We start from the raw sequence: 22,824 nt of genomic DNA on the forward strand, positions 1-22,824 counted from the left end.
AGCTCCAGGGTCCCAGGTTCGATTCCCGGCTGGGTCACTGTCTGTGCGGAGTCTGCACGTCCTCCCCGTGTGTGCGTGGGTTTCCTCCGGGTGCTCCGGTTTCCTCCCACAGTCCAAAGATGTGCGGGTTAGGTGGATTGGCCATGCTAAATTGCCCCTATGCCTGCCCCAAGGTTTGTGGCAGCACCCACTTCCCTATCGCCTCTTCAAACATCCCCACCATCAGGGGTGACAGCTTATCCTTGAATTTTTTATAATATTCCATTGGAAACCCATCCGGCCCTGCCACCTTCCCCAACTGCATCCTCCCAATCGCATCCTTTATCTCCTGCTCCACTATTGCTCCTTCTAATGTAGCCCTGTCCTTCTCCCATAGCCTCGGGTATGTGGTGATCACAAGTTAACTAGATGCAATACAACTGAGCAAACACTAGAGGGGGCACGGGAGAGCCATATAAATAGACGGGGACAGGAAGTGAGGACACACTTCACTGAGGGCAGAACTTGGAGCAGGACACACGCCAGCTAGGAACACTGAAGGTAGCCATAGGTAACAGCACTGAAGAGAGAACGAACTCACAATAAAGCATCTTCTCCACATTTGAGACTACGAGCTTTATTAAGACACGAGTAACAACACATGGTACCCAGGAGTGGCTTCAGACGCTTACTACAGGACAACTCAGTGGCAGACACAGAAAGCTCAAAATGGCATGGAAATCTCCTACTGGACATTTGACTTGGGAAGACATCGCTAATTCGAGGATGTGGCTTGGATACCCAGAGCAGCTAGACCTGACTGGCAATGTAAGAGGTGTCTGGAAAAGGTTTAAACAAATGTTTGATTTGGATCTCGTAGCTAATGAGGTACAAGACGCCTCCGACAACATTAAAATAGCAATTCTCACCGCAGGGCCTGTAAATAGGAAAGTTTATAACGGATTTAAATACTCAAAAGATGAAGACAGAAACAGCTTACAAACGTTACTAAACAAATTTGAAGAGTACTGTGAGAAATTTGAACAGCAAGACATACTCAGAGTCCAAACTGCACAGAGACTGAGTGATGCAAAACTTAAAAAATCACGAAAAGAACAAGAAATCGCGAATGAAAAGTACAGATCAAAAAGAAGAAATAACAAGAATTTCTCACAAAGCCAAAATGCTGAAACCCAGTCCAAATCGGGAAGAGAAGGTAACTTGCAACTTTTAGAAATCCAGTCCAGATGGGACAGAAAAATCGCTGAAATCCACGAAAAAATGGCGTCGGAGCACATTTTGCAGTCTCCGGTAAGCAAAGAACTACAAATTGCGTCTGCGCATGCGGCGGAACCGGAAGCCGCGCATGCGCAGTTTAAAAAATATCGTGGCGCCGATCGTTATGCGCATGCGCAAGCCGCGCATGCGCAGTCAAAAAAAGTTTTGGTCGCGGATCGTTATGCGCATGCGCAAGCCGCGCATGCGCAGTCAAAAAAAGTTTTGGTCGCGGATCGTAATGCGCATGCGCAATGGAAACAAAACCGCACAGTAAAGGAGGAAGGCCGATTTGCGCATGCGCAATGCATTCCTGCGCGTGACGTCATGACGTCTGAGCATCCCGACCACGCCCACTTAAAAGGGAAATGCCCGAAAATTGCAAACAAGACACTTAAAGTGGTAAACACAAATTTTCTTGCCTCAGAACACAGAAAAACGCCTGAACTTAAACCAACAGTTAAAAACAACTTGCACAACACCCAAAAAAAAAGCAGTCTGCACCACCCAAAGTGAAGAGAACAAAAAGAATTCCGAAACAACAAAAGATGATTTGTTTTTCAAAGATTACCTCTCAGACATGGCTGAGTCAGTCGGATATGCTTATCACAGCATCAGCGACACGGTCGCAAAGCACAACACGAACCAACTCGTGGTAGATGAATCCAACCAAGATGATTTGGTTTTCAAAGAACACTACTCAGACATGGCTGAGTCAGTCGGATATGCTTATCACAGCATCAGCGACACGGTCGCAAAGTTCAACACGAATCAACTCGTGGTAGAAGAATCCAACCAGGATGATTTGGTTTTCGAAGAATACTACTCAGACATGGCTGAGTCAGTCGGATATGCTTATCACAGCATCAGCGACACGGTCGCAAAGTTCAACACGAATCAACTCGTGGTAGAAGAAGCCAACGAAGATGAAATGGGTATCAAAGAATACTACTCAGACATGGAGGAGTTATTTGGACATGCTGATCACAGCATCAGCGACACCGTTGCAAAGCTCAACACGACTCTACTCATGGTAGCTGAATCCAACACCATGATGCCATGGCAGCTCGTCGATACATTGGATTACAGCAATACCCTAGATGAAGACGACGCCACACAGAGAGCACAGGAAGACTCCACAGAGCGAGCGATGACAGGCTCCACAGTGCGAGTGATGAAAGACTCCAAAAGGGATGCAAGCAAACACTCCCTGGCGAACACCATGCATGAACAAGACCATGAAGGTAAACCCGCTGTATCTGAGCAACCGCAAGCAGACTATGAAAGTCTACCAAGCTCACAGGAACAAGAAGAAGACAACGTACATCTAACCACTGACACCATGCATGCGCAAGACCATGAAGATCAACCTGCCATATCTGAGCAACCACAAGCAGACTATGAAAGTCTAACAAGCTCACATGAACAAGAAGAAGACAATGCACCTCTACCCACTGCATGCGAAGACAGTGACAAGGTGATCACACTCGACGTACAGGGTCACAGCGAGACTGACAGTTCTCAGCTTGTCTGTACCGAAGCACAGAGTCGGGCCACCCGACAGTCCAGAGAGACGATGCCGAAAGAAAACATGCAGATTTTGACTCCAGAAGAGGAGCACCTGGAGTCCAGAGAGACAACGCCGAAAGAAACCATGCAGATTCTGACTCCAGAAGAGGAGCACCTGGAGTCCAGAGAGACCAAGCAAAAAGAAACCATGCAGATTTTGACTCCAGAAGAGGAGCACCTGGAGTCCAGTGAGACAACATCAACAGAAATCATGAAGATTTCAACTCCAGAAGCGGAGCACCAAGAGTCTAGAGAGACCACGTCAAGTGAAATCATGCAGATTTGGACTCCAGAACAGGAGCGCCAAGAGTCCGGAGACACCACGTCAACTGAAATCATGCAGATTTGGACTCCAGAAGAGGAGCGCCAGAAGTCCACAGACACCACGTCAATTGTAATCATGGAGGTTTTGACTCCAGAAGAGGAGCGCCAAGAATCCAGAGACACCGCGTCAAATGGAATCGAGAAGAATTTGACTCCGGAAGAGGAGCACCAAGAAAGCAAAGATGAGGAATCCAATTCTCCACAAATGATTGATGTCACCTGCACCGATGCAACATCAGATCATTCGCACCACTCTCGAGACGACATGCTCAATGACTCAAATTATCCACTCGGGACACGAATAGTGTATAACAAGAAAAACAACAGTCAAAAGAAGCACAGCAGAAACGAGAACGACAACAGAAAGAACAAAAGCAACATGAAGCACGACAAGACAAACACCAAAGTCAGGCACAAAGATAGCGACAACGACAGAGACAGAGACAACAAGAACGGCAACGAAAACAACAAAGTCAGGAACAAAGATAGCGACAACACCAAAGACAGAAACGACAAAAACAGCAACACGAACGGCAACGAAAACAACAAAGTCAGGAACAACGACAGTGCCAACACCAAAGACAGAAACGACAAAAACAGCAACAAGTACGGCAACGAAAACAACAAAAACAGGAACGACAGAAACAACAGCAATGAAACAACGACTTGTACACAATGGTACTACTCGGCACATGTAGGACAATGCCACAGCTCACTGCAAAACGATGACAAGACTACAAACATGTCATGGGATGACAACGAATCGCACAAACTCACGTCTGCTCCAGAACGAGCAAGCACACCAGCATCCAAGGCGGATGAGACAATAAATCAACACCACAAGCACAAAAAAAAAAAAAGTCCATGCCAGTCAACATCAGTGAGGTGACCATGCAAACACCTCGGGATGATGCAGTGGGTACTTAAAATAATAAGGAACACCAACAACATTCACAGCGGACTTGCAATATCAATATCACCACGTCATCAACAACAAAAAGAAAAAAAAGCTCTGAACAAATTAATCAAGTTTGGACTCATAAATGTTTTTATTAAGATTGGACATATAACTACATTGGCTTTGTACAATATGCAATAGCACCATCACCTGCATAGATACGCATATCATAAGTAACTGTTTTCTATAATTTTCTTTAACAATGTACAGCAAATATGTAAAGAGAAAAAGGGGGATGTGGTAATCGTAGATTTACTAGATACAAAAACAACTGAGCAAACACCAGAGGGAGAGCTATAAATACACCGGGACAGGATGTACAATTTTCTTTAACGATGTACAGAAAATATGTAAAGAGAAAAAGGGGGATGTGGTGATCACAAGTTAACTAGATGCAATACAACTGAGCAAACACTAGAGGGGGCACGGGAGAGCCATATAAATAGACGGGGACAGGAAGTGAGGACACACTTCACAGACGGCAGAACTTGGAGCAGGACACACGCCAGCTAGGAACACTGAAGGTAGCCATAGGTAACAGCACTGAAGAGAGAACGAACTCACAATAAAGCATCTTCTCCACATTTGAGACTACGAGCTTTATTAAGACACGAGTAACAACACAGGGTACTCCAACCCATCTAGAAATTCCTGCATCTCACGGTCTCCCCTGGGTGGCTCTGACCTGTACGACCTCTCATAAAGCTCCTCAAAAACCTTGTTAATCAGATCCGGAGCCACCACCAACTTCCCGGCCCTATCCTTTACCTGAAGAATTTCCCTTGCCGCTGCCTCCCTCCGGAGCAGACCTGCTAACATACGCCTTATCTCCATGTTCATAAACTACACGCCTTGCTTGTCTCAGTTGGTGCACCACCTTCCTGGTGGATAGTCGATCGAAGCTCGCCTGTAGTTCCGTCCTTTTTTCCAGCTTCCCTGGGTCCCCATCGTCTGCATAACTCCTATCTACCTCCAACATCTCATCTATTACCCTCTGCCACTCCAACCTCTCCTCTTTGTCCACCCTGGCCTTAAACAAAATTACCTCACCCCTCACCACCGCCTTTAGAGCCTCCCAGACAACTGCCTTCGACACCTCACCCATACAGTTGAAACCTACATATTTCTTAATTACCTTTTCAATTTTCTCTCAGAACATTTGGTTCCCCAAAAGCCCCACATCCAATTTCCACCCTGGCCTCTGCGCTACCCCCTTCTCCAGTACCATATCCACCCAATGCGGAGCCTGATCTGACACTGCAATTGCCGAGTATTCCGACCCCTTAACCCCAGCCAGCAAAGCCTTCCCCACCACAAAGAAGTCGATCCGTGAGTATACCTTATGGACTGCTGAGAAAAACAAGTACTCCCGTTCCCTCGGGTGCAGGAACCTCCAAGGGTCCACCCCTCCCATTTCCACCATTACACCAGCCAGCACCTTCGCCCCCCCCCGGATGGGACCAGCAAGCACGGCCGTGATCTGTCCAACCTTGGCTCCTGCACCAAATTCCAGTCCCATCCCACAATCACTTTGTGTGTGTCCAAGTCGGGGATGGCCCCGAACACCTTCTTTGCAAATCCCACATCATCCCAATTGGGACCACATACACTTTTTTTTTTTTCTTTTTTTTTTTATAAATTTAGAGTACCCAATTAATTTTTTTCCAATTAAGGGGCAATTTAGCGTGGCCAATCCACCTAGCCTGCACATCTTTTTGGGTTGTGGGGGTGAAACCCACGCAAACACGGGGAGAATGTGCAAACTCCACACGGACAGTGACCCAGAGCCGGGATCGAACCTGGGACCTCAGCGCCATGAGGCAACAGGGCTAACCCACTGCGCCACCGTGCTGCCCCTTGGGACCACATACACTTAACAGCGCCACTAATCTCCCCTCCAGCACCCCTGCCACAATCACATATCTATCCCCCTGATCTGCCACCACCTTCTCCATCTGGAAGCGTACCCTTTTGCTGACCAACACCGCTACCCCTCGAGCCCTTCCATCAAATCCAGAGTGAAACACATGACTAACCCAGCCCTTTTTAAGTCTCACCTGGTCCTTCACCCTCAAGTGAGTCTCCTGCAGCATTACCACATCGGCTTTCAAACTTTTAAGAAGCGCAAGCACTTTTAACCTCTTGACCGGACCTCGTAGCCTTCTCACGTTCCACGTGATTATCCTGACTGGGGGTCTCTCACCACCCCCACCCTTCTTATCCACCACCATCGTACCACCGGGCCCTGCCCCATAAGCCAGACCCGCCCCTGTCCATTGTTAACATTGAACCCCTTCCCCCCTCCCAAGAACCCCCCCTACGTTTCCCCTTGAAAAAACATCTCCCAGCATCAATCCCTTCCCCTCCCCTCACTCGCCTCGTAGGCCCATTGAAGCCTGTTATCCAGGCTCCAACGTCCGCAGCCCTCCTCTCACCTCACCTCTGTTCAGTAGCTGACTTTAGTTAGCTAGCACGGGTGGCTCCCCCGCCAAGACATATCGTCCCCTTCTACCCAGTCCCAGAGAAAGAAAAAATCAAAACCAACAATCCGACCCATACAATTCACCAACATAAGATTTAACCGTTGCAACACAGAACGCCAATCAACCCAACTATTAACTTGAACTCTGTTACAATGCAAAGAGAAGTAGATTACAATACACATCAGTAAAAAGAGAGTTGTAGCATTTGTACATTTTCCAGCTGCCCAAACTCAGTCCACAGTCTCTCTTCCAGCTCTGCTCCTCACGTTTGCCCCAAGTCTTCTGCCCTCACGAACACCTCTGCCGCCTCCGCTGTCTCAAAATAAAAGTCTTTGGCCTCATACCTCAGCTTCGCCGGGTATACTATACCAAATCGCACCCCCTCTTTGTACAGTGCCGCATTCACCCGCCCGAACGCCGCTCGTCTTTTTGCCAACTCAACCGTCAAGTCCTGATAGATCCGAACTCTGGCACCATCCCACTGCACCTCGCGCTTCGCCCAGCTTAACACCTTCTCCTTCATGCAGTACTTATGGAAGCAGATAATTACTGCTCTTGGCGGCTCGTTCACTTTGGGGTTTGGCCTTAATGACCGATGAACTCGGTCCAGCTCGTACTGGGAGGATTTCTCACCCTCGCCCATCAGCTCCGCCAACTTCTTAGCGAAGTACTCTGTTGGCCTTGGGCCCTCTGTCCCTTCGGGCAAGGCCAGAATTCTCAGATTGTGCCGTCTCGAGCGGTACTCCAAGTCCTCGAGCTTTGCTCGGAGTCCTCTGTTGACCTCCACCACTCTCCGCAGCTCGTCTCCCATCGAGGTGACCTGGTCCCTGTGCTGCAACACGGCTTCCTCCACTTCCTTCGTCTTCTTGCCCTGCTCTCTCACCTCGGTGGATGTATTTTCCACAGCTACCCTCACCGGGCGATTGCCTCCTCCACCAATGATTTCAATGTGTCCGCCGTCTCCTTTCTCAAAGCCTCCATCTGCCTCGCAAAACTGCTTTTCCAGCTCCACCGCCATCACCTCGGTCCTCTTCTCCACTGTAAGTAGTGCGGTCCCACCATGCAGTCTGGCATCCCCCATCTTGTCAGCGCTTTTGCTGGCCTTCTCATTAAATGGTGAAACCGGGTTTTCTTACTTCTTCCTAGCTGCTTTTCGCATCCTCTAACGACTTATTATTTCTTCTCTCTTTCTTCAATCCGAAAATAAATAAATAATTATTTTCACAAATTTTTTCCCAAAACTTCCAAAATCAAGAAATCTCTTCCCCCGGGGACCGGACTTCAAACTCCTCGAAGATCCATTTTCAGTGGGAGCCACCCAGTGTGCTCTCATCCCCCTCTACATCGCGTTCTGGACTCAGGCCTCCTATACACCATCACTCTTAGTGGATTTCACTCTTAGGGATACATTATGGCCCCCGTAGATATTCAAATCAGAAACATAAACACCAAGCACCCCGTTATTTTAGTGGACTTGCCCCAAACAGTAGAGCACATTTTAGGAATCAACGTCATGAGTTCACACAACTTTCCTTTGACCCCGTGAATAAGTGTGCATGGAAAATGCCCAGAACAGCAAGAGCCCCCGCCACGCTCATAATAGGAGACTACGAACATAGAATCTGCTCAGTAGGCGACTATTGGTTTGATCCTCAAGCCATTACTACAGCTAAGACAATTAGAGAGGTCCTGATAAAACATAAAGCATCCTTCGCCCAGCACAAGCACGATTGTGGAATAATTCCGGGAACAGTCACAATTACAGGTCCCGATCCCAAGCCCCAGAAGCAATACGGTTTCCCACAGCAAGCTGAGGGTGAGATTGCAAAAGTTATCAATAGCTTACTAGATCAAGGAGTAATTCGGCCCGTAGCCTCAAAAAAACAATGCCCCACTTTGACCCGTAAAAAAACCCGAAGGTTCATGGAGATTGACCATTGACTACCGAGAGCTCAACAAGGTCACCCCATTAGCAGCCCCCACCGTTGCGACGAGTCCCGAAACCATGCTGAAGCAGGGAGTGCATGCTAAGTAGTTTACTGTGCTTTTGGTCCAATCCTTTAGATAAGGCCTGTCAATACAAGTTTGCGTTCACATTTCAAGGAAAGCAGTAAACGTGGACATGCCTCCCACAAGGCTTCCACAACTCCCCTCAATCTTTCACCGACAATTGGCCAACGGACTTTCAAAATTTTCCCGACCCTTATTCAGTATGTGGACAACTTACTCCTACAGACGGACACAAAGGAAGAACATGTTAAACTTCTTTCCGAATTGCGAGGTCTCTTACAATCAATTGGATGCAAAGTCAACCTGAAAAAAGCCCAGATCCTGAAAGAAAAGGTTCTTTACTTAGGTACCATTATCACATACGGGAAAAGAGAGATCGAACAGAAACAGATTGAATCAATAGTTAAATTGCTCTGCCCCACAATGCCACTGCACTCCGATCATTCTTAGGACTAGTTGGGTATTGTAGGAACCATATAGATGGTTTTGCCACAAAAGCAGCCCCACTTTCAGAACGCCTTAAAAAGAACGCCCCATGGGAATGGCTTCCTCAGCACACAGACGCCATCGATGAATTAAAACGCGCCCTAGGCACAGCCCCCGCTTTGCAGGTACCAGACCCACACTCTCCCTACACCATAGAAGTAGCAACTACCGACCAAACCCTCTCTGCAGTACTACTACAGGAAAGACTTGACAGTTTAGGACCCGTAGCCTATGCCTCACGAGTTTTGGATCCCGTGGAGCAAGGATTTTCAGCCTGCGAACGCCACTTGCTCGCAGTCTTTTGGGCAGTTCAATATTTTGAATATATCACAGGACTCAGCCCCGTAACGATTTTAACCGAGCACACCCCAACGCAGCTACTGTTAGATGGTAGGTTAAAAGATGATTCAGTTAGCCAGGTCAGAGCAGCTCGCTGGACACTTATTACATTTAATCTTCACAGTTAAACGGACAAAGACCCACACATTTTTAGAGGACAACCTGCAGTATGAAGGAACCCCACATGAGTGCCAGATCATTGCAGCCAAACACCACACAGAACCCTTTATTCCGAAATCACTACCCGCATGAGCAGGCATCAGAACACAGAATCCCCCGACCACGGATAACTCTTAAAAAATTTATGTAGATGGTTCCTCCACCATTGATAATGGAAAAAGAATAACAGGATGCGGTATTTATGTGGAAGATGTGCAGGGACGCGCATTAGAGGAAATACCTTTAAAGTTGCCAGGCCACTTAGGATCACAAGCAGCCGAATTAACAGCAATAGCATATGTAGTGCAGCACCCAGATTCTTTCCCGACACCCGCAGGTATATATTCGGGCAGTTTATATGTCTGCAATAGTTTGACAGAATTCCTACCCCTGTGAGAATCTAGAGGATTTATATCCGCTGATGGTAAACCCCTACCGTCAGCCCCATTATTCAAGCATATTCTTGAGACAGCAAATGACCGCACATCTGGCATAATCAAAGTCAGAAGCCATCATCGTTCCTCCCCACCCGGTAATGTAAAGGCAGACGCCCTAGCAACGGCCGGATCATGACACGGTCACTTTTGGCAACTCCCCTGAGAGTGAACCGATACATGCAATCCAGGTTACTTAGACCAATATCGAAGATTTAGCCCAGGCCCAAAGGGCAGACGACACTCTTAAGCAAGTTTTAGACGGAAACTACCCAGCCTCCTACGACAAATTCAAGGACTCACTGACGGTACAGGACAATATAATTTTAAAGAATGGAATTTATGTGGTCCCCACACAGGACAGAAACCAGATAATTTGCCAGTTTCATGACGGACACGGACATCAGGGGATAGAAACCACCATTGTCCACTTAAGACCTTTGCGCTGGTGGCCCAAATTAAAAGCAGACATCACGCATTATGTTGAGAATTGTTTAATCTGTGCACAGAATAATCCTGAAAGGTACTCCAGGAAAGGTCAGTTAAAACACACCCGATCTCTTAATCGCCCAATTTCAGCTCAATTACATTGGTCCCCTCCCCCCTGCAGAAGTGGTTTTAAATATGTATTGGTAGCAATCCATACCTTCACAAAACGGGTGGAAGCATTTCCCTCCAGGACAAACACGGCTAAGGCAACAGCCAACATCTTAACACAGCAGATATTTACACGCTGGGGACTTCCCCGCAGCATTGAATCAGACCAAGGTTCCTATTTCACCGGCAGAGTAATGCAGAATGTCCTGACGATTTTTGGAATAAAACAGAAGTTCCATATTCCTTATCACCCCCAATCCAGTGGTATTGTGGAACGTATGAATCGGACCCTGAAAGCGACTATTAGGAAAATGGTGCAACAGCACAACACCACATGGGACACAGTTCTCCAATTCGTCCTTATGTTTATTAGGAACACAGTATCAAGTTCCACAGGATTCACCCCCCACATCCTCATGACCGGACGGCCCATGAAGGGAACTGAATATTTATTAAGACTTGATTTGGCCAGCCCCACAGTCACTGCTCTCACCCACGAAAAAGCAGTCCAACAACTCACGGAAAATATTAAAGCAGCCCAGCTCGCTGCAGCTGTCCGACTAGGCGCCAGGAAAAAGCAGAGTAAGGCCTGATTGGATGAAACAGTCCACCCAGTAGAGTACACAGTCAGTCAGCAAGTGATGGTTTCCCTGTATAATCCAAGTTCGTCCCTCACCCCTAAATTTGCAGGACCCTACTCCATTTCGATAAAGTCAGCCCCTCTGTATACAAAATAATGTACACCAATGGAAAAACAGGTTGGTTCCATATCAACCAGCTTAAAGTTTATGGAACCCAATGTAGCTACTCCCACCACGTCTCGCGAAAAATGGCAGACGATTCCGCCCAGCTCATTGACAACTTAGACCAGCCCCCGACACCCCCCAGCCAGGACAGCACGTCCACGCCCACAGACCCAACCTTGTCTCCACCCACAGGTACGCCTTTCCACCTTGAGCTTGATTCGGGCGACAGCTCCTGGAACCACAACCAGGACATGTTTGGCCCCCTGTAACCCCTTTCACTGCCACAGCCAGAGCCACTGCCACCGTCCGACGATGGAAATTTGCCCTTTGCAGCTACCACCTCTCATGAAAAACGAACCCCCCCCATTGGCACCGCGACAACTCTTGTCGATTAGTAAAGAATGATGATTCGGATCCCACGATGGCCCACGCGGCCACGGCACAGTAACGACAGACACGAGTTTGGCAACCGGGATGGTGATGACTCAGAGTCTGACTCTCGTTACGGTAACCCTTTCACGACACTTTTTGATACGGAGCCCTGAGGTGTCCACATGATGAGAAAAATAAACTGCATGTGAATTACGGTGTCCTATTTCCTGAAGGAACCTGCCCGCTTTCTTCCTTTCTTTCTTGTTGCAATGGTTTTAATTAATGTCGGGCAGCTGCAAAATTTCTTGATACAGTCACGGTTACTCTTCTGACACCACTTACTGCCCAATTAAAGGAACAAATTGTTGGATCCCATACGTTACAAATTATTTCCGCTCATTCGGTCACCCAGATAGGGAGTAACGGCACTAATCCCGCCCTGCCTGAGGATCCCCAATGCATTCGGTCAGCCAGGCTTGGGTAGTGGAGCAACGGCACTGATCACCACCCTACCCGAGGAATCCCACCCATTCTTGCCCTGCCGCGGCCAACACGCACCTCATGATTCGATCACTTCAATTAATCTGGAATGGTTCTTTACATTCCTTACTGTCCTTGACAGGTCTTTGTTTCCCCTTATCTGCTCTTTAGTGTGGTTTAAAGAATGCTTTTTGCCACAGCCTGTACACTCAACTCTTTACCTTCCATGACTCTTACGTCGCTATCCCAACTGCTATTTATATGTTTGACACACTTGGTTGTTACATGTTTGCTGCTATACGTGAACTACCTCTGGAACCTGGACGCCCGCTCACCGTTTCGAACACAAGCTGTTGGATTCCTTGCACTCACACAGACTTTTTTTTTGGATGTCTTGTCTCTAAAATGGTTATTTAAAAAAAAATGAGGGAGCCACGCGTGTTGACGATTCTAATGAGTAATTGAAGTTGAAGAGAGAAAGACAAACAAAATGAGATGTTAACCAACGATAATACCATATTATGCATGCACCCTCAGGAATATACGAAGAATGAAGAACAAAAAGACAAGATGAAGATAGGACTGATGAGCTCCATTGTGATCATCGCTGGACTCCAACAACTGCGCGCGTTGACAGCCTTTGGTACATCACACCGGCCCCGGACATGACCATACAATAGGAAACCCCTAGCCCGGACACCACACCTCACATGAAAATCAACACTGATACCCCCACATGGTGCAAAAACATTGTAAAATGGTATTCCCTTTCCGATTCAGGAGAAGCCCTTTTGGTAATAGCAATACTCTGCAGTGTCATTCAGACACTTAGACTCCGCAAATGGCGAAGGAGAGCCTCCCGCTCCCCGATATACACACTCTGAGCCCCTTTCCTTGGAATCCAACAAACCCCACAAACCTTTTTCACTGACAAAATAAAAAGATTGTACTTATTCTATGATTTATCAGATTAAGTAGAGATGTGATGCTGCTGTTTATTTCTTAAAAGTTTTTGTATTGTACATAAGTTCCTTTTTGATATTTGCCAGCAGCATGCGAGTAGCTTAGGGAATGATAGTTAGAGGCTCCCTTGTGTAAATAAGTTAAATGTGTAATGATTAAATGTTTTATAGTGGCCTCTTAAGAGTTTATGAATTTATGATGTGTTGATAAAATTAGGTAAATGCTCCAAAAACATAGGACATAGTGCAGAACCTGTCCTTGAACAAGGGTAACCGGCACACTGGGGACGGATGAGGATCAATAGTGTGATCCACCATGCTGCGCGTTCAGGATCAAAAGGACGGGATGTAGCCATCTGGGATGGCCACTTACAAAGGATCCCGGGAAACGTGGCCACCTGCAAAGGACCATGGGAAATATGGTCAACCCAGGACTCAGACGCTCAGAGCTTATGCATATTGGCAACTCAGATAACTAGGCGCTATCGAAACTCCCACCTACTTTGCATTCTAATGGCCCATTTCCCCAGAACAAAAGACCTGTACTCGGGTAAGAGAAACAGACTCATCGGCGCCACTCCCTTTGCTCAGGGAGCCCAAAAAGCCAAGGCCAGTGACTGCTCAGGACATGCCCCGCCATCAAGGCACCCGCCCCTTTATTTGCCAAAATGAAAGGCAGTAATTGAAGCCTGCCGAATTATTGGGTCCAAAGCTAAGGACCGCCCAAAAGAGCGCAAAACCACAGAAGGATAAAGAGGGACACTGCCATGTGTTTAGTCTCTCTTGGCCCCGGCGCTCGGTCTCTCCCGGCCTATGCCCAACCAATTGCAGCATTACAACCAGAAGACAAGTTCAAGACCAACGATCGCTACCAGATGGATGAGCCCAGCAGAAACTAAGTCACTTCCCCAGACCCAGCCACGCAAGATCCGGACAAAGGCCTTGTTCCCCTGCATAAAGCCGGGTGCCTGAAGTTAAGTACAGGTTGTTGTAGTGTCAGGTGTAATTTAGCTTGTGGTGTTTTATGTTGCATGTTGAAGTAATTATTGTGTGTAAATAAACTATCATTGAACTTGAACTAACTAACTGGTTGTTTGGTCTGATCGATATCCGGTAAAACCTTATGGTGGTATCATTTGATACCTGGCGATTCTGAAAAGCAACATCATCATTAATAACTGTCATACCAGTATCCAGTTAAAAAGAGCAACAGAGGTGATGCTAGAAAGAACCTGTTTACACAGGTGAGTAAAATCTGGAACAACTGGATTGAAGATGATCAAAAATCAGAAATCTAAGATTGATGAAATGAAATGAAAACTGCTTATTGTCACAAGTAGGCTTCAAATGAAGTTACTGTGAAAAGCCTCTAGTCGCCACATTCCGGCACCTGTTTGGGGAGGCTGGTACGGGAATTGAACCGAGCTGCTGGCCTGCCTTTGTGCGCTTTCAAAGCCAGCTCTTTAGCCCTGTGCTAAGCCAGCCCCTGACAGTTTAAAAGTTTAATGATGGTTTAATGATTAATTTATTGGACACAATTAATGGATCCAGACACAAGGTGGTTAAGTGAAGCTAAGATCTAAAGCAGCTATGGATTATTACTGTTCACGATATATATAAATTACTTGGATGTGGGAATCGAATGTAACATTTCCACATTTGCTGACAATACAAAACTGGGACTGGGTGGAATTGTGAGGAGGATGTAAGGAAGCTTAAAGGTGATTTAGACAAGTTTAGTGAGTGGGCAAACACATGGCAAAAAGGTCAGTGATAAGTGAGAGCCCAGGAAATTTGAAAAAATGTCACGGACACAGGACAAAGGGAGTTTTAATGATATGTTAAAACCAAGTGGCCTGAAGGTCATATGGCAGAATGTGTTAATAGCAGTACAAGTGTCAATGCTCTCTGAAAGTAAAAGATAAGGGACTGGATTCTCTGCCGTTCATAGTGGAGTTCCCAATGTGACAGGGTCCATTGTTGACCTGAACCAGGATCTGTGGGTCTCATAATGGTGGCAAAATTTACCCATTTGCATCCTATTAAAGGGCTGGGCACCGGATTCTCAAAGCCGGTGTGATTCTCTGGGCCAGGATTCAGGTTGGTGAGAATTGGTGCAGGTATTTTCCAGCATGACCCTGGTGCGGTGGACCAAAGGGGTAACTCTAAGGGATGCAAATCCTGTCCACTCCCGCCTGGAAATGCTGGAGAACACTTCAGACACAAACAGTGAAATTTTCACTGCTTTAAAACTCACCTGCACAGTACACCTGTTGGCTCAGGCAGAGAAAGCACCTCCAAATTCCTGGAAAACAAAACCCCCCTCTGATCTTTGATCTGCCAGGCTTTCATTCACATTAATGGGGATTAGTTTTATTTGGTTGTGATTGACAGCTTGCACTTAGCCAGTTGCCTGGATTGTTTAATTCCACTTCCCTTCACGTTCCCTGTACCCTGCTGTGAAACAATCTGCAATGTTTATAAACATTGATGGACAGCTCTTGGACCACATTGAAAGCAGTTAAGTGCTTTTTGCAGAGACCAAAAAGAGGAAGTGAGAGCAAGTGTGTGTAACATATGTGGTTTACAATCATGAGCATTTAAAAGGTGGGCTAGGTAAAATATTCTTACACAATCAGTTATGGTTGGTACAGTAACAGTGACTAAAGTCAAAAGGATTGGATTGTTCCAAATCTAATCACCCACTAACAGATGTAACCCTCATACAAAAGTCCATGTAGATCCTTTGATTCTGTATTGTAACTAAACCAAACTGCAAACTCCTACACTGGTTTCATGAACTTAAGACATCCCTCTCTACTGTGCAAATTAATTAAGAGAGCCACTCTCCCTTCCAAAATGTCATGTACCCTTCAATATTCAGGCCCCAACCTATGTCGTCTACAATGCCTATCAGATTGTACTCATTTATTTATGTCAGTGCTGTAAGTTCATGTTTCGTTTGTAATGCCAAGTGTATTCAGATACAGAGCCTTTAGTTTTGTCTTTTTATTATTTTTATAACCTCTAGCATTATGATTTACTCTTATTTGTACTGTGTCCCTTCTTGTCCCAGTCTGTTTTATCATTTCCCACATTCATTTAATACATCTTACCAAAATTGTTCCCTTACTCCACTATTTAGTTCTACTAATTATCATTTTGCAGTTGAGGTTTAGAATAGTAAAAGTCCATGTTTTGAAGCGTGCCTCGGAAGAGACGGAACCTCTGCCCATGCTACAGGACAAATGCTTCATTTATTAGGAGTTCCAACCTCCTTGGTTCATAGAATCAGAGAATTTACAATGCAGGAGGTGGCCATTCGGCCCATTGAGCCTGTGCCCTTGGAAAGAGCACTAAGCCCACACCTCAACGTAACCCCATCTAACCTTTTTGAACACTAAGGGCAATTTAGCATGGCCAATCCACCTAACCTGCACATCTTTGGACTGTGGGAGGAAACCGGAGCACCTGGAGGAAACCCACACAGACACGGGGAGAATGTGCAGACCCCGCACTGACAGTGACCCAAGCCAGGAATTGAACCTGGGACCCTGGAGCTGTGAAGCGACGGTGCTACTGTCCTACTGTGCAGGTTCATTTGAGAGCTTGTATGATATTAAGGTCTGATACCATAAATGCATCACTGCAGTGGAATTCAGGTCAGGCAAGTGCCCTGGACCACCAAAGAGAGATTTTTTTTGTTGATAATTTCTGTAATGATCACTTTTCATAAGTGACAAAAAGGACATGGCTGGAGAGGCCTGGGCATTGTGCATTAGCAAAGAGATTGAGTGAGAAACTGAAGTTAACAGGTACAGGTATAAACCACCATTACCTTCGTAAAAGTATTAATCAGAAACAAATTCAGGACTGACTTGCTCAAATAGTATACGAATCTCAATTTTTATTAAATGTCTTATAGATACTAGATTAATTACAATTGGCAAAAAACTCATTGGCATGCATTCAGTATTAAAAAATCTGTAAACATATCTAAAATTGCTTTTCATAACAAATAATATACTCAATACTTTTATATGGTACAGCATTTAGAATATTAAATACGTTTTACTGGCATGCATCAAGAAACGTTGCTTATAAGTTAACTTGTACAATTATCACAAATATCAGTTTGTAATTACATCAAACAGCTGTACAAGATTTAAAACACCTGTATTATACATCAGGTCTACATTAAACATGGTAATCAGCAATGTGGATATAAGATTTGATTTTAATAATGAAAAAAAACTATCAGCTTTTAAATCAGTGACTTCTATTTCAGTTATGTCATTCCAATGAGATCTCTCTGGCACATGGAATTATTAGCAAAACATACTTTATTAAGAAATGTAATATTGCTATTTAAAAACATATATATTCATGAATTACTCTCAAATAATCAATATTAATTTCCCAATAGTTTATGTTGAAACATTAATTGTATCCATCCCAAGAAGCTACTTTGAATTTATTAAACAAGTTGTAAACTTATTTCACTATAGTTATGCCTCACGAAAAGTTTCAAAATGGTGAAACCTGGTTTCCATAGTATGATTAAATGTGAGATGGTAGTATAATGACAGTTATTAGTAATAAGACACGATTTGGGAGCTGGTAGCAAATATACTTGTCACAGATGCTGAGAGCAAACATATCAATAAATAGCTTACATACAAAATTGAAAACCTAATTCACTATAAAAATATCTTTGCAGAGTAAACATTTCTTCACAAACATTGACAGCAGAGTACAGATATTTACAGCACAAGATGGGCATTAGAGCAGTGCCCCATTTTGTTGGCATCTATTTAGGAAAGTAGTTGAAAAAATTAAAATTTATAACACCATATTCAGAATCAACAATTCAGTACATTTTAATTCACATAGCTCAAGGAGTGTTATTTCCTATATTATCTTGCGACTTTACCAGAGCAGAAAAAACCCATCTCTTTTATGGCTCATCTGGCATTATTTTAATGTAGTCTTTTGGATCCAGTGAAATACATTCGGGTAAGCAAATATGTATGAATGTAAATATATGTCCAATGAAAATTTTAAAACAAAATCTATTTGAAAATGGATCAATGGCAATCCACAATTGTAATGCTGCACAGTCATTCGAAAGTTCAAAAGGGACCAGATATCCTGTTGCTTTTGTGACATTATTTATAGAAAAGAATGTGATTGGCTTTATAATAAGCTTGATAATTTTTTTAATAAGCAGTGTATTGTAGGATGTTAAACCTCGGTAAATACAGGCTAGATATCTGAACAAAAGGGGAACATGCTGATCTTTTTAATATAACTAAAATGTTAAACAAGTTGACAAATGTCTAGAGTAGGACATCGACCTATCAATGAATTGAGTTATCACAGCCTACTCCATGACTTAAAATGTAATACAAAATTTGTCTTGAACTTAAATTTCCTTCATTTCAAAATTTAGCAAAGACTGATGAAATACTGCAAAAGATTCAGCATGCAACTTCCGAAATGCTCTTTTGTTGACACCTGTGGCTCCATTTGTGAAACTGGCTTGAGTGAAGTATACTTCTTAAAGTAAATTTCCAAAACTGGCAAGAGAAAAACAGTCAAAGAGTACTTATTAAAAATATATCAACCAATTACAAATTATATGAGGTTGTTGTAAAGGAACATAGGAATTAGGAGAAGCAGGCAATTCAGCCCTTTGAGCCTGCTCCGCCATTCAATCAGATCCTGGCTGATCACCTCCTGGTCTCATATCCACCTCCTTATCTGATCCCCATATCCTTTTAACCTGTTTTAAAAATCATAAATATATCTATCGCCTTCTTGAAACCATTTAATGGTTCAGATTCCACCGCACTAGGGGGCAGCAAGTTCCACAAATTCACCACCCTCTGCGAGAAGTAGTTCCCCTTCATCACAGTTTTAAATCTACCGCCTCTCAGCTTATATCTCAATTTATATTCCCCCACAAGGGGAAAAATTGGTCTATGTTTACTTTATGAATCCCTTTTGGTATCTTATGTCACCAATGCTGTTCGTGTTGGAAAAGACAGATTCCTGATCTTTATGTACTGCAACAAATGGCTTCCATTGAGTCTTCAATATACACTGCAGCATCCCATCTCCATAAAGCAGCACGGTAGCATTGTGGATAGCACAATTGCTTCACAGCTCCAGGGTCCCAGGTTCGATTCCGGCTTGGGTCACTGTCTGTGCGGAGTCTGCACATCCTCCCTGTGTCCGCGTGGGTTTCCTCCGGGTGCTCCGGTTTCCTCCCACAGTCCAGTTTAGGTGGATTGGCCATGATAAATTGCCCATAGTGTCCAAAATTGCCCTTAGTGTTGTGTGGGGTTACCGGGTTATGGGGATAGGGTGGAGGTGTTGACCTTGGGTAGGGTGCTCTTTCCAGGAGCCGGTGCAGACACGATGGGCCGAATGGCCTCCTTCTGCACTGTAAATTCTATGATAATCTATGATAAAGCACTCTATCCCTACTCAACACCACAGCATCATCCTCCCAAGATCATTTAAATAATCATTTTAGATTTGAACTGGTAATCACTAAGGCACTCTGTCAGTAGGATGTCAAAGGCATGTATCCTATTTTTGGGGCTCTTTCCTCCACACTAACTTTCTAGTTACTCAGCTCTGTACATTATCTATTATTGGGACAGAAGGCACACAATCTATGACACTGTACTGTGACTAAGATTTGAAATGCCCTGAGAATTAATTTAAATGTGTCCTGAAAACAGTGCTGGTAAAAAAATGGCTAATTAAACAATGAAGGTTAATAAAATGAATTCCTTGTCAGGTGTAGAGAAAAGAAACCTGCAAGACCACAAAACTGGAGTTAGCTTCTTGGGGGCACCGTGAAGATGTCCTGCCTTTGTTATCAAGAGTAGAAAGCTACATAGTAAATAAGCAACTGTGTTCATTGATTTACAGATCATTAGGAGGGACAGTGGGGCTGTGTGGTGATTGACACCAGAAGTGTTGAGCCCTGTTAACTTGTTCAATCAGCGTCAGATGACATTTTCAAGAGCATATTGAACAGACTTTTGTTCAGTACTGTAGTCCCCCGTTATACCGCGCTCCGCAATACCGCGGTTCGCGATATACCGCGGGGGGGCTTATGGACCCCAACTGTCAGTTGTGTCAATTTCAGCGGCCGGCTGATTGCTTCAGTGAGAGAGCAGCTTCCCTCTCTGGATCAAAGTGAGCCGGCCGCTGAAATTGACACTGCCGGCTGCTCTCTCCCTCCAATCAGAAACATTAAAACTTAAAAGTTGGATTGGAGGGAGAGAGCAGCCGGCAGTGTCAATTTCAGCGGCCGGCTCACTTTGATCCGGAGAGGGAAGCTGCTCTCTCACTGAAACAATCAGCCGGCCGCTGAAATTGACACTGCCGAGGGGGGGGCGGGTGTTGGGGGGGGGGGGGGGGAGAAGAGGGGAGGCGGGTGTTGGGGGGGGGAGAAGAGGGGGGGAGAAGAGGGGGGGGAGAAGAGGGGGGGGAGAAGAGGGGGGGAGAAGAGGGGGGGCGGGTGTTGGGGGGGGGGGGGGGGGGGGGTGTGGGGGAGACCCCCCTGTGGGTGTGGGGGAGACCCCCCTGGGGGTGTGGGGGAGAGAGGGTGGACCTGCGGGTGTTGGGGGAGAGAGGAGGGCCCTGCGGGTGTTGGGGGGAGAGAGGGGGGCCCTGCGGGTGTTGGGGGGGGAGAGGAGGGGGGCGGATGTTGGGGGGGGGAGAGGAGGGGGGCGGGTGTTGGGGGGGGGAGAGGAGGGGGCGGGTGTTGGGGGGGGGAGGAGGGGGGCGGGTGTTGGGGGGGGAGAGGAGGGGGCGGGTGTTGGGGGGGGGATAGGAGGGGGGGCGGGTGTTGGGGGGGGGGATAGGAGAGGGGGCGGGTGTTGGGGGGGGAGAGGAGGGGGGCGGGTGTGGGGGAGACCCCCCTGGGGGTGTGGGGGAGAGAGAGGGGCCCTGCGGGTGTTGCAGGAGAGAGGGGGGCCCTGTGGGTGTTGGGGGGGCGGGTGTTGGGGGGGAGCGGGTGTGGGGGAGACCCCCCTGTGGGTGTGGGGGAGAGAGGGTGGACCTGCGGGTGTTGGGGGAGAGAGGAGGGCCCTGCGGGTGTTGGAAGAGAGAGGGGGGCCCTGCGGGTGTTGGAGGAGAGAGGGGGGCCCTGCGGGTGTTGGGGGACGGGGGAGGAGAGGGGGGGGGGGGAGGGGGCGAGCCGGAGGGTGTGGGGAGGGGGCGAGCCGGAGGGTGTGGGGGGACAGGGGGTGAGCTGGACGCTGTGGGGGAGCAGGAGGGTGTGGGGGAGAGGGAGCGAGCCGCAAGGTGTGGGGGGAGTGGGGGCGAGCTGGACGCTGTGGGGGAGAGCAGGAGGGAGTGGGGGGGGAGAGGGAGCGAGCCGGAGGGTGTGGGGGGAGAGGGGGCGAACCGGAGGGTGTGGGGGGAGAGGGGGCGAGCCGGAGGGTGTGGGGAGGGGGCGAGCCAGAGGATGTGGGGGGAGAGGGGGCGAGCCGGAGGATGTGGGGGAGAGGGTGAGAGGGAGCGAGTCGGAGGATGTGGGGGGAGAGGGGGCGAGCCGGAGGGTGTGGGGGGGGGGGAGAGGGGTCTAGTTGGAGGATGTGGGGGGAGAGGGGGCGAGCCGGAGGGTGTGGGGGGAGAGGGGGCGAGCCGGAGGGTGTTGGGGGGGAGAGGGGGCGGGTCGGAGGGTGTGGGGGGAGAGGGGTCTAGTTGGAGGATGTGGGGGGAGAGGGGGCAAGCCGGAGGAAAAAAAAAAGAAATTGACACTGCCGGCTGCTCTCTCCCTCCAATCAGAAACATTAAAACTTAAAAGTTGGATTGGAGGGAGAGCAGTGGGCAGTGTCAATTTCAGCGGCCGGCTGATTTCAGTGAGAGCAGCTTCCTTCTCCGGATCAAAGTGAGCCGGCCGCTGAAATTTTAATTGGATCCACGATGGGGGTTTTAAATTTATTAAAAAATCTATGCTAGCGCTTCCCATTGTGAGTCTACGGGGGTCTGACCTCTCCCCCCGCCCCCCGTAGACTCTCAATGGGAAGCGCTAGCATAGATTTTTAAATAAATTTAAAACCCCCATCGTGGATATCCGCGGCTCGGATACAACGCGGGTGGCTGTCTTGGACCCCAACACCCGCGTTATAAAGGGGGACTACTGTAAAAATATCACAGGATATGGAGCAAAGGAAGTCAAATGAAACCAAGGTAATGTCAATCATTATCTAACTGAATGGCAGAACAGATTTGAAGGGCTTAGTGGTCTATTCCTCTTCCATGTAAGATGATGTGTTTGACACAGGTCTTCTGTCCTTAATCCTTTGTTTAGTTATTTAGTAATTTTTGTAGTTATCTTTGTAGTACAAGGTGTTGGAGTTCTTTATGTGTGAGGATACCTCTGTACAATGGAAAAGTGCAACTCCAGCAGAGGAAAAGCCACAGAAGTTTATACTGCAAAGACATACCAGTCAGAAAGAAGTGTCTCACTTAAATATATAAATTTCCTTAAGCTTGAGGGATGCGATATTTCAGTCAGGTAGTTCAGATAATGGTATCAATATGGAAAGTGAATTAATCAAGGAGCAAAGATCTCAGGAGAAACTTATAGCACCTCAATAGGGTATTGATCCCAGTGTTCTT

General features: G+C 46.6%; 1 protein-coding gene across 8 annotated transcripts in view; it reads right to left on the reverse strand.

The window, feature by feature from the left end:
* Positions 1–17,060: 17,060 nt before the first annotated feature.
* The window catches only part of cep135 (centrosomal protein 135), a 190,808-nt gene continuing 185,044 nt past the window's right edge, over positions 17,061–22,824 (reverse strand). For all 8 annotated transcript variants that reach the window (XM_038791149.1, XM_038791151.1, XM_038791152.1 and 5 more), the window contains one exon: positions 17,061–18,752. The gene's annotated coding sequence lies outside the window, so the exon portion shown is untranslated. The remainder of the gene's footprint in view (positions 18,753–22,824) is intronic.

This window comes from Scyliorhinus canicula, chromosome 3, assembly GCF_902713615.1.
Source record: "Scyliorhinus canicula chromosome 3, sScyCan1.1, whole genome shotgun sequence".
Taxonomy (NCBI): domain Eukaryota; kingdom Metazoa; phylum Chordata; class Chondrichthyes; order Carcharhiniformes; family Scyliorhinidae; genus Scyliorhinus; species Scyliorhinus canicula.